At 40.2% G+C, this 13,506-nt stretch overlaps 1 long non-coding RNA gene across 1 annotated transcript; it reads right to left on the bottom strand.

The window, feature by feature from the left end:
• Positions 1-6,597: 6,597 nt before the first annotated feature.
• Positions 6,598-8,001, bottom strand: LOC148011344 (uncharacterized). The gene is made up of 2 exons (XR_015689287.1): positions 7,107-8,001; positions 6,598-6,847 (listed from the first exon to the last, which is right to left on the bottom strand). It is a non-coding gene; the product is annotated as an uncharacterized LOC148011344 (long non-coding RNA).
• Between the last annotated feature and the right edge of the window lie 5,505 nt (positions 8,002-13,506).

Below are 13,506 nucleotides of genomic sequence, written 5' to 3'. Positions count from 1 at the left end.
GGAAAATTTGACTTGTAGAATGATGGTGAGGCGGCTCTGACATAGAGCATTTAGGCATGCGAAACTCAATGGATCGCATGAGTTGTTTCAAGATTTTGTTAAATCTTAATTGTAGTTAACATTGGAATGCATATTTTGGATCTAATCTGAGGGTTTAAGGAGAAGTTACTATCAAAGATCCACATATATAATAGCAGAAATGAACCAACTAAAGTGTTTGTTAGATTGTCAAGTAGTCATAGCTTTTCAACTTGAAGTAATGGATTATCAAGTATGTACTAGTGGTTTAAGGAAAGGTTACTATTAAAGATCTACATGCAATAGCAAAAACTAACCAACTAAAGTGTTTGTTAGATTGTCAAGGACTCATAGCTTCTCAACCTGAAGCAATGGATTATCAAGTATGTACTAGTCAATTAGAATATTCATGAAAATTTTTCAATGATGTACTTTTGGATGGAGGTTTAAGAGTGAACATTATCCTAGAAAGCATGTACTTTTCTCATCAAACATTATACTTGTCACTTGCCTATCTCCAAGTGATAATGGTAGATCAAAGGAGGTTGCAACCTTTAGGTATTTTGAAGAAGCAACAAATCAAAGTTGCAAGTGTTCTCTTTAAAGTGAGTTTTGTGGTGTTGAGGATGAATGAACTAGGGGAAGCCTATCAAATGTTGTTGGGAAAACTATGGTTTAAATTAGCCAAGTTGAAAATCACTTCAAGTTGATTTTCTTTTTCATAAAATAAGGTGATGCTAGTTATTACTCATCAATTATCGGATACTCAAAGCTGTCTTTTGACAGAACTTTACATTTACATCTATTGAAAGGAAGATACAAAGAGAGCACATATATCTTAGCTACTGCATAGATTAGGAGGATAAAATCTTTGCTTTGATGTTTATGTGTGTGTGTGTGTGTGTGTGTGTGTGTGTGTGTGTGTGTGTGTGTGTGTGTGTGTGTGTGTGTGTGTGTGTGTGTGTGTGTGTGTGTGTGTGTGTGTGTGTGTGTGTGTGTGTGTGTGTGTGTGTGTGTGTGTGTGTGTGTGTGTGTGTGTGTGTGTGTGTGTGTGTGTGTGTGTGTGTGTGTGTGTGTGTGTGTGTGTGTGTGTGTGTGTGTGTGTGTGTGTGTGTGTGTGTGTGTGTGTGTGTGTGTGTGTGTGTGTGTGTGTGTGTGTGTGTGTGTGTGTGTGTGTGTGTGTGTGTGTGTGTGTGTGTGTGTGTGTGTGTGTGTGTGTGTGTGTGTGTGTGTGTGTGTGTGTGTGTGTGTGTGTGTGTGTGTGTGTGTGTGTGTGTGTGTGTGTGTGTGTGTGTGTGTGTGTGTGTGTGTGTGTGTGTGTGTGTGTGTGTGTGTGTGTGTGTGTGTGTGTGTGTGTGTGTGTGTGTGTGTGTGTGTGTGTGTGTGTGTGTGTGTGTGTGTGTGTGTGTGTGTGTGTGTGTGTGTGTGTGTGTGTGTGTGTGTGTGTGTGTGTGTGTGTGTGTGTGTGTGTGTGTGTGTGTGTGTGTGTGTGTGTGTGTGTGTGTGTGTGTGTGTGTGTGTGTGTGTGTGTGTGTGTGTGTGTGTGTGTGTGTGTGTGTGTGTGTGTGTGTGTGTGTGTGTGTGTGTGTGTGTGTGTGTGTGTGTGTGTGTGTGTGTGTGTGTGTGTGTGTGTGTGTGTGTGTGTGTGTGTCCCCCCCCAACCAAATATGGCTCCAATTTTTGCCTCACATTGTTGGGTAACGTAGGAGTTTCTATTTAGAATTACAAGCTAGGGACATGTCACATGATTAATAATTCACCTCAAGCTAAAAGTATAGCTCACTTTAAGTTTTAAGAGAAGATTAAAAGTGATTCATTAAACATGTTTCTATTTCTACTTAACACATATCCATACTAGAGATACAAACCTCTTTACCAATTCCAAAGGATAGGAAGCAAGTGATAGATCTCACCTTTAATTAAGCTTCCTTCTAATTGATGCTTATAGCATGGAGAGAAAATATACTTGCAAAACTATGTTGATATTATAAACTTATGTTTTTCTACCCAAAAAAACATTTAGGTAAGCTAGCTTCTTTGCAAGAAGCACCAACTATTGGTCAGCTCATAATAAATAATAATATTAACTTGTACTGCTAAGAAAAGAGCAATCCAAGAAACCACCAATAATTCTCTTAAGACATGCTACAAGAAGACCCTAATACTAATGTTCCTTGTAAAAAAACTAGCAAACTAAGGTTAAGAGATTGAAAATAAGTTTACTATTGTATCTATGGTAACAATAGTGTAGCTAGTTGGGCAAGAAACACAAGTTGCAAGTGGACACAAGTTCTACTAGAGCTTTATGAACATGGCTTTCTGGTGAACAAAAAGTTTTGAGACATTGATGGAAATTAGCAATATGCCTATGCTTTAGGATTAATCCAAGCCAACACCCATTCTTATGGTACATCCTCTTGTGTCAAGGTCATTACCATTACGAAAAATGAAGGCTCATAGTAGCTTAAGCTTTACCGATTATGCCTAAATTTCTCATATTTGTAACTTGTGTCATCTAAATTATACTTTCAACATTACGTTGGATTTCTCTATACCTCTTGAGAGTCTCGAACCAATATGTAATCCTCATAAAACCATTCTTATTGGCACATCCCCATGTGCTACGTCTTTGCTGCATGAAGGCTTATAGGAGCTCGGCTCTCATATATTCAGGCTACTTTCTTGATTTTTCTACCTTATGTCTTTTCAGCTTTTGTTACTTGAATCCTCAACATATTGAAATGTTTTGGCTGTCTTGTTATATGATGAATGTTCTTGCTAATGCTTTGAAGAAGTCAACGTTGAGTGATTTAAGGATCGGGTATTGATTGTTTGGGTTTCCTTAGCATTAATTGTTCAAGCATTAAAAAAGGGCATGTGATGATATATACACGGGCATCCTTCATATGTTGTGAACTTGTGCATGGTCCACATCAAGACCCCTTGGACCAACATAATATTATGTTGGTTTAGCACAACTGCTCACATTAGTTGTCGGAATACTTGACCATAACATGTGGAGCTCCTCAACTAGAGAGTGGATGTTAATATTTTGCATATACCAACCAAGAATCAAAAGACTGAAAACGAGATTACCTTTCTTAGTTGTGAGCCATGGAGGAATATTCTAGCTCACCACAACCATGAGCCAAACACTATATTCATCACCCATTGGCCAAAAGGGTTGACCCCATCCATTACAAGGACTATTCTCAAGCTAAAACCACGAGCCAAACACTAAGCAAGAGCACCTATTGTGGACAAAAAGTGTTGGCCCCGTCTATTGCAAGGATTAGTTTTAAGTTTTGAAGCCCCTTGAACACAAAGTCAAGGCACTAGTCTTAAATATGTTTCCATGCCTTGCAATCCATAGAGAAACACATCACACCATCAGATGATCAATAATTAGAGTGTCAAGACATAAGGGCTACCAAATTCTTCTATATTGGGTCTATCATACTAGAGGAAGGTAACGAAGCACTTTGACCAGTATTGTGTCACCATACAAGTTAGCATGAAATCGATCAGTACCACATTTTGGACATGCATTTAGGTCTGCATGTTTGTGTTTGAAGAGAATGCAGTTGTTAGGTCATGTATGGATACTATTGTAGTCAACACCAATGATATAATGCAAGGGCAATGATAGTATGTGTACACAATGTAAGGTACTATGCATATGAGAGAGAGAGAGAGAGAGAGAGAGAGTATCATTGTCAGTGTGATGTGACATTAGGCCACCACCTTAGTTACTGTCATCATGTCATGCACATTGTGGGTAGCTCTCTCCATTGCCTATCACTATCCTGGCAGCATGGCACAATGTATACATCATTTTTCTGAAAGTATTGGCTTGAATTGAGACCAAAATCATTGGAGTAAATATTTTGATGCAAGAGGGCATTGTTTTAGGGCAAGTATTCAATGCATGTAACATGTTGTATGTGAGGTGATATAAGGTGTGTGTGATGAGAGAGAGAGAGAGAGAGAGAGAGAGAGAGAGAGAGAGAGAGAGAGAGAGAGAGAGAGAGAGAGAGAGAGAGAGAGAGAGAGAGAGAGAGAGAGAGAGAGAGAGAGAGAGAGTGTGTGTGTGTGTGTGTGTGTGTGTGTGCACGCATGCTCGTGCATAAGTGTGTGTGCATGCACCTATATACATGTGCACGTGTGCATTCATGTGTGCAAAAAATTGTGATTAAACAATAAAAGCTAAGTCAACATTCAGACATAATATATTTACACCTTAATATCTCCGCACTCAAATATGCAAAGCATGCTCTATGCATTAAGCATTATAAGAGGCTATTTATCTTCTTATTCATGATTCAATATAGTATTTTTATGATGTAGATATTGCATTAAGAGGAACTGTACATTTAAAAAGTTTATTAGCAATGCCAAAAACTATCCCAACACTTAGATTGTGCTCTTTGAAGAAAAGGGAAACTTAATGAAAAAAGCTTGAAGGTCTAGAATGTAGTGAGAAGCATGGTTTGTAAACAATTATCCTCGAATAAACAAAGTTCTCAATAGAATACATGTGGGTTGCCTCTTAGGGCAATCTTTAGTAGTTGCAAGGATGAAGTTCTAGCCCTTTTGAAAATACTTAGGAAGAGAGAACCTCCTTTAGTATTCTTGGTCTATTTGTAAAGAATTATGTTGGAATATGAATTAAGTACACAATGTAAGAAGAAACAGACATAACCTCTTGGGGCTATCTTCAATTGCTGCAAGGGTGAAGTCTTAGACATTATACAGATAATTAAAAAGAAAGAAATTGCTTTAAAAAATTTGATTTATGAACTTACTCATTGGTGTGTTTGTAAAGAATTATGTTGGAATAAGAATTAAGGACACAATGTAAGAAGAAATAGACAACCTCTTGGGGCTATCTTCAATTGCTGCAAGGGTGAAGTCTTAGACAATTAAAAAGAAAGAAATTTCTTTAAAACAATTGATTTATGAACTTACTCATACGGGTGTGTGAGTGTGTGTAAACATATATGTATGTGTGTATCGTCATTGGGAGGGGGGGTGTATACACATGTTTGTGTATATACATATGTATATATGAAAATTTATATTTATTTTGAGGTTAGAATATCAATTACTAATTATTATCTTTCCTACGGAGTATATTTGGTAATCTAGTGTTCTATATGCCTAAAGAATGTTTGTCCAATAGATTTCATGTAGTAGCCTAGATCAAGATTCCATCTTTACTTAGGTGACATCATCATACCTCCCAAAGGGTACTCATGCAACTCTTTCTTAAGTCCTAAAATGTCACATGGAAGGGAGAAAGAAAGTGACAAAAAGTACAACCCGAGAAAGGCATGGAATACAGACAGCAACATGGGTGAGGGTTCGACACTAGTGTTGATTGACACCAAAACTAAATCATTATGCAATCCGGTACAGCTCAAAAGACAGGTCATTGTTTGTGTCCTTGATTTTCCCCTTGCAAACTCAAGGGGCTGCTTCCCTTGAGCAAAATTGGAATTTGGTGTCAATGTTTTGAGCCTAAAGGTTGTCTAGTGTACTTAGCAAGCACCTCTTGATTCAAAGCTTAGAGGCTAAAATTTCTAGCCAAACTTGCTCCCCGTGAGTTATGGTAGATTGGGCATCCAAGTATCATTCAACTCGAGGCAAGAGTGCAAATGGGTTAATGTGAGTTACAAATCCCTTGGTGACATTAGGGTTGGCCAATGCTAGGAGGGTAAGGCTGAAGTCCATGCCAACTTCCAAGTCTTCATTTACTATTGTGATGTGAATTATGCATGATACTAAAGTGTGAGGATGAGGAGCTTTCTTTTAAGCCAAGTCTTGCATCTTCCAACAAAATCTAGATTCCCTCTTGAAAGTCTCTTTTTGTAACATGCTACTTCTCTCACATGTGTAGTGATGGGCACATCTTTGCAAGCGTTCAAAAGAGATCAATGGTTCCGTGTATTCATGCTTTAAGTGTACTAGTGCTCCTTCAGGTCCACATTTTAGAAGAGGTCTGTTTGATTGAATTTGTGCCAAGCACAGTCACATCAGTTTACGCATGTGGAAAGAGGTATCACATCGTAAAACTTCTAGGCAGGTTGCTTTTATATGTGTTTTTCCCTAGGTACTACATTCTTAGGGGGGATCATGACATCTGGTGCTCTATGCTGATGCTTCAAGGTAAAAGTGGAAACCAAAAGAGTTCAAGTGTAAGCTTCTGCATTGTAAAATACCAAAGTGCTGCATCAGCAAGCCATTTTGAGCTGTACCGGATTGCATAATGATTTAATAAAATTGGAGACTAGGTAGCTAAGGTAGCCTCTTCCTTGTCAGAAATGAAGAGACGAATGACAAGCAAATGTGTTGCAAATTCATGAGTGGGATGCATAGCAATGTTAACCACTCGACTCGGCCTGCGCCCTCGATGAATAATAAGCCGTTAATTATCCAAAAACAACCTACCTCCCCCTTCCTCCATTAAGTGCGTGCGACGGAATTATACACTGTTCACAGATTTTAGCATCTATGGTAGTTACTGTATCGAGGTTGGAGATTGAGAACCAGTAGATACTGCCAGAGCTGAGAGCATAATTTGTTGAACAGGATGATCAAACATATTAGCAACAAGCGGCTGCGGCGCTAATTACAACATCTTATACAGAAGAGTAATGAGGCGCCAATATTTCACATGAATTGGCAGATTATTGCAGGGCAAGGAAGAAAGAAGAGAAAATCTAATTAAGTTACAGATCATGATCTCCAACAAATTAAGTGACGGGGCGCCGCAGGGTGGGAAACGACTCAGGGAACAGGGTTAGCAAGTACTAAGCTGGTCCTGCACCTGCACGAGGAGGGAAATAATTCAGAGCGAGAGAGAGAGTGAGAGACAGAGCCGGCGGTGTGTGTGCACGCATAATGCAAAACTATAAAGAAAGAGAGAGAGAGAGAGAGAGAGAGAGAGAGAGAGAGAGAGAGAGAGAGAGTGTGTGTGTGGGGGGGGGGGGGGGGGGGGGGGGTGAATAAGCGCGCGTGCTGCAGAATGCAGGTAGCTGCAGGGGGAGAGAGAGAGAGAGAGAGAGAGAGAGAGAGAGAGAACTTACGCAATGCAGCTGCATTGAGAGATCTATCATACAGATCAGTAGGGTGGCGGGCACGGCTTGGGCTTGGGCTTGTGCTGGTAGCCTCCGCCGCCTCCCCCTCCGCCGCCGCCGCCGCCGCTCTTGGGAGGCACGGGGTAGCCGCCCTTGGGAGGATAACCACCATAAGGAGGCGGCTTCACGTAGCCGGGCCCGGAGCCGTGCGAAGGCGGCTTCATGTGATGGTGGTGGTGGCCGTGGTGCGGCTTGCCGGAAGGGCCGTAGCTAGGGGGGGGCTTGGTGTAGACGGGAGGAGGCTTGGTGTAGATTGGGGGAGGCTTGGTGTAGACCGGGGCAGGGGGGGGCTTAGGGACGACGGGAGTGGGGGGAGGCTTGGTGTAGACGGGGGCGGGGGGAGGCTTGGTGTAGACAGGGGCGGGGGGAGGTTTGGTGTAGACGGGGGCGGGAGGAGGTTTGGTGTAGACGGGGGCTGGGGGAGGCTTGGTGTAGACGGGGGCTGGCGGAGGCTTCGTGTAGACGGGGGCTGGGGGAGGCTTGATGTAGACGGGGGCTGGCGGAGGCTTCGTGTAGACGGGGGAGGGTGGTGGCAGGGGCTTGACAACTGGGCTAGAGCCGCTGCCGCCGCCGCCGTAAGGAGGTGGCGGGGACTTGTACGTGTACTGGCCTCCGCCATGGGCCAGCGCCACCCATGGCAGCTCGTTGCAAGCTAGTAAGACTACTACTGCTACTGTCACTAGTGTCAGTGACCCTCTGCTGACCCGCATTGCACCCATTGTCACACGATCCCCTCACTACTTTCAGTGTCTCACACTGCCTTAGCAGCTCGCACTACACTCATTATATAGGCACGCCTTCACAGGAAACACCTCCCCCCCCCCCCCCCCCCGCGCGGCCCCTCTCTCTCTCTCTCTCTCTCTCTCTCTCTCCACAGCACTTTTACACAGTACTTGCCACCTGTTTACCCATAGACCTACCCTTAGCCCTCTCACCCTCCCTCCCCTCGCCCATCATCCTCTCATCGTAGTAGCAGCTTTCCTTCTTCTCAAGCGTTACAATCCTTTTAGCACAGTTGTTACGCCACCTCGAGAACCTTCTTTCTTTTTCTTTTATGCAAAGGCTTGCCACATGAAACGCTGGCGTTTTCCCCCACCGCCGAAGCTTTTCTTTGGTTAAGTTGTCAGAGTTTCTCCTTTCAAACAAGCAATCAACGAGGATTATACATGACTGATACAAGTGCAGGAAGCCTCTGATATTGTGTGTCCGGAAATATAGAGACAACGTTTGAAGACATCATGGAGCTCTTCTTGTGGGGTTTTATGGGGATTCAGTCTTTCAAGTAGAGTTTTTCCAAAAACCCAAAACCCCCCCAAGGTCGCACATGGCGTTTTTTAGTTTTCTCGAAAAACCCCCTTGCCTATTGAGAAACCCTCCCTAAGGGTTTCTCCAAACAAACCCCTTTCCCATTTTTGGGAGAAGGTCTGAAGGCCCACCTCCATCTTCCCAAAAAATGAAATTTTTCAATATATTTTAATATTTTCTTTGAAGTGGGGGTCTTTAAAAACTCCCTATGTGTCCTTGGTTTGCTTTTGGAAATGTGGAACTCTTTGAAAACTTGTTTCCTATTCCAAACCCATGGGTGAACAACTCTCATGTTGTTTAAAGCGGATTTCCACTCTATTATCAAATGCAAGTAAGCCCTCTACAAGTATCTAGGAGGTATGTCTGAAAATACCTGGAAGATATAGGCTGTTGTTAAAAGAACAATAATTAAAAAAAGCATTTGGTGGATTACGAATACAAGAGTTCATGGTAGCCCTAGTTTTGGAGCTAAAATGACATTGATAATGCCTTTGAAAAGTTCATTAAGGAAGTCCAGCTTTCGTTAATAAGACTTTGGGAGGTTCTTGTTGAGTCTTCAAAGTATCCTATAGGGGCTTTTGATTAAGTTTTGATCCCATGTAGATATTGTGGTTATTTTAGTTCTCCATTACCATTACTATAGATGTCCGTGTTTTTTGAAAAAAAATAGGTGTTTGTATTAAGCAAACTTCAACAAAGAGAGAGAGAGAGAGAGAGAGAGAGAGAGCGCGCGCGCACACACACACACACACACACATGCACGTGCGTGCGTGCACACGTGCGCGTGCGCACACACACACACACACAGATTGGATCCACTAGCCTAACTTAACCCACTAATCCAAAGTACAAAGAGAAATTGGATCCACTAGAGTAAGTACAGAGAGAGATTAGATCCACTAACCCATCTTATCCACTTATTATTGCTTAACCCAAGGAGTTTACCACTCCTAACATTGCATAGTGTTAAGAAAGCCCATCTTCTTGCACTTCCTTACTACTATGGGGTCTATTCCATATCAAGCTTTCCTATCCTAAGCTTACCCAAGCTTACCTACTTTAAGTGCACCTAAACTCTAGGCTACCTACACTTGAGCTTACCTAGATTAGGCTAAGTCTACCTACCTAGGCTTGCCTATACCTAGCTAAGTGTTCCAATGTTGGCTTGCTAAATGGCTTCAGCAAGTGTTCCAACTCACACTTGTCTTAGGCACACTCAATCTTTTATACTTGACTAGGCCCAAGGATTTGTATACTTGTCTTAGGCATACTTGAATTTGTATACTGGACTAGGCCCAAGTATTTGTACTTCACTTTCTTACTATGATCTCAACTTGATTCTGCCACTTGTCTTGATGCACACACAACTTAAGTTTGCTTACAATCAATTGTTTACCTGAAAACTTGGGTGAGCTTACTCACCCGAATTGACTTGGCCTTGTTACATGGCTTGAACTAAGCCTCTATACTCAATAAATGTTAAACGCCATCTAAGTTACCAACCTAAGCAAGCTTGCTTACATTGGCCTTCTCTTACTCATGGGATCTTTTGGATAGATAGAACTAGTCTAGATAGAGGCAAACCAAGTCTACATAGAACTGCCTCCTCGTGAAGTGCGAAAGGGGAACAATACACAAGGATGCTTACACTTGTTTGATTAGGTTAAAAAGTCAAAGGGGCAACCAAGTCTAGATAGAACCACCTCCTCTTAAAGTGCCAAAGGAGAATAATCACAAGGATATGTACATTTTTTCACCTAGGTTAAAAGTCCAAAAGTTATTTGGGAAATATTATCCTTTGTAGGTCATTGAATGCTTTGGAAAGAATTGCTAAAGAATAGAGACAAACGATAATGAAAAACAAGTCAACCATATCTATCACAGTCTCTATGCTAAGAGAAGGACCTTATCTGTTGCATTTTCTATGTTAGCACATAACCCTATTGCAATCTATAAACTAGAACGCAATACCAAACACAAGTGTGCTACAAGATGCAAACTAGCCCAAGCTAGACATTGGAGTTCTTGTGTCTAGTTGTGTTGATTATGTAGAAGAGGCATTTTACAAAGGTGGATATGGAAATGGTGCATCATTTTCTAATAGGATGGGATGAAAGAAAAAGGTAATTAATGAAAGTGTTAAGTCTACCTTAGTTTAGTTTGTATCTTATAGTAGGTTTGACTATTGGCCATGATTTTGTCCTCCTCTTCTCGATCTAAGACTTCTACATCTCGAAAGCTCAGAACACCCACAATTAACTACATATTCAACAATTTTGGAATTTTCATAAAGTTTGGGAATTCCTAATGTGATAAATATTTGGACACATGGTCAAATCTTATCCCCTTACTTGAAGGTGAAATTTTCCTTAGATACTATATAGGCAATCCCCCCAAGTCCCACTCTCAAATATTGGGCTAAGATTTAACCACTTGGTCAAATCTTTACTCTTTATTTGAAAGTGAAACTTGTGAGATTCCCAAATTCTCTAATATGGTATTAATTAATTCTGGCATGCCATACATGATCAATGACCATATAGGTTAGTTGGTCATTAATGACAAAGGGAAGAAAGTCATCACCAAGTTGTATGAGCTTGTCATATAGGTGTATAGGCATAGTCATATTGTACTTTGTATTAGTTGCACACCTTCTGTTGAGGAGAAAGGTCTTTTTGCTACTTTACTAAGGCTTTTTGCCCAATGAACATGGATGCTCTATTAGACTTAGGGGTAGCTAACAATGTGAGAGTTTTTCTATTAGACTTAGGGTTAGCTAACAATGTGAGGGTTTTTCTTTGAAGGCCTTAATTGTATTAATGATGGAATGATGCCACATGGATTGGCTATAGTGAGTGAGGATACGACTCATTTTATGCATATGGGAAATATGAACCTCTAAATGGATTTAGCAACTAGATTTCTTGTGTTTTGGTAGGGAAGAATCTAAGGTTTTCTCTCATGATTAGTAGGATTTTTCTTAGAGCCATGAGTATTTATTCAGGTGAAAGCAGGTTAACCTTTACCCAATTGTGTGCTTATTGATAGTAATATATTAGTGATATACTAGACTTTCATTGGATACTTAGTATTATGTTCCTTGTGTCACACAAAGTGTGGATTTGTCACCATAGGTACAACTCTTGTTGGCATGCTTCAAGGGGTTTTTTATAGGTCTAAACATTAGACTATGTCTAAGAGGATAAAAGACATGGACAATAGGGATCTATCCCTACAACATGCTCGAAACCACTTTTCTCTTTGCTTCATGGTCACACAACTACTCTAAGAACACATTGAATATAAGGCCCAATAAGGTATCATGAAAGGTTTCTTACTTCCTCAATATTTATAGATGATAACTTAAAACTCCAACAATAGAACATTCTTCACTACAAGAGCTCCATAAGGTTTATCATGAATTAATTATAGTCACAATCTTTGTTATTATCAAGGATAAAATAGAAGCTCATTTGATGGATTGAGGGGAGGCCTTGAGATCTCTTAATCAATTTGCCTTTAGGATCATTTAGAAGGTGCAAATATTGAGCTACCCAAGGTGCCTTGATTTTTCCGTTGACACTTTGAGTAGATCATGGAGAAGTTCAAAGCTAGGATGCAACAAAGGAGCTATCTATCTATCTATGGGCTTGGCTGGTAAGCTAACTCTCATTCCACCCTCGATGAAACTCATAGTAATCTTTTGCACCTCCATTTCTTTCTTTTCCAAGGCCTACTAGAAACGCTTAAAACATTATGTTGTTCTATTGGAAATAAGGAGGGTAGCTTGCTATTACTTGCGACATCGAGCTTGGGAGGAAATAACATATCCTTAGGACAAAGGTGGTATTGGTATTGGTATTAAAGCAGTTCAAGAGAAAGTTTCAATGCTATTATTTCAACTTATCAAGAGCTTTGATGAAAATCAGTTGTGAGCCATTATCTTTTGCAGCAACTAAATTGCCACTTGCAAGTTACCTAGCAAATTCTACAATGAGTGAATTGTTGGGACGTGTTTTTTTTTGCAAAAGGACCAAGGTTAAGTCAAAGTACTTTCAATAGGCATAGAGGTTATTTGATGCATGAAAAGATGTGATAAGCTCTTTGAAGTGGTTGGGGGATAGCCCCAAAGAGAATGCTTCTCTTTCCCATGTAAAATGGCTATAGTTTAAAGCCTTTACTTATGACTCCTTCTTGGATAGGATTGAAGGTTTACTTTCTAAATCCATTAGTGATAGAGGTTTATGGTTTTTGTTGCACCTATACAAAATTATCCATATTACATGTCTTCAAAGGGTAGTAAAAAACACCATTTACTTACATATTATAAGGCAATAAATGACATGTTTTTCTTATGACTCACTAGGTTTTATCATATCGTAAATGGAAATATAATTTTGGAAAAATGTGATATTATAAATTTATCAAAGTTTTTTGAAATAAAGTAACCTTTTATTGATGGCATGTGGTACAGTTACATTTTTTGAGGTGCACCACATGAGAGTTTATGTTGATGGGAATATGTTTAGAATACGTCCTCTTTTGAGTTCTATTGTCCTCCATAGATGGGTAAATAGTACGGCATGACTAAAGGATGCCACCTTCAACTAACCCAGTAGTTGCTTTTAAAGATAGAAAAGGTTTTATTACCTACAATAATATCTAGATAGAGAAAGCCAAAGTAGCTTGGGGGAAAACTAACCCTAGAAGTGATAACTCAGTGATTTTGAGAATTGGATCGTAAAACAAATTGCCCTACGTTAAGGCTTATCAAAATCACAACAAACTAACCCTAGAAGTGATAACTCAGTGATTTTGAGAATTGGATCGTAAAACAAATTGCCCTATGTTAAGGCTTATCAAAATCACAACAAAACAAACTATTGACCAAAGATATGATGAAATTCATAGGGATTCCTCATGTGTGTCTTTTTGCACAAAATAAGAGGAATCAATGAAGCATATTATGCAAGATTATAGAGAAGTACAATGGAAATACATAAGCATTGAAGCAAATTGATGAAGACCTTAAAAAAGCTAGGGC

This window comes from Lygodium microphyllum, chromosome 28, assembly GCF_053477565.2.
Source record: "Lygodium microphyllum isolate KBCC chromosome 28, Lygodium_microphyllum_v1.1.10, whole genome shotgun sequence".
Lineage (NCBI taxonomy): Eukaryota > Viridiplantae > Streptophyta > Polypodiopsida > Schizaeales > Lygodiaceae > Lygodium > Lygodium microphyllum.
This window is presented reverse-complemented; position numbering and strand designations above follow the sequence as displayed.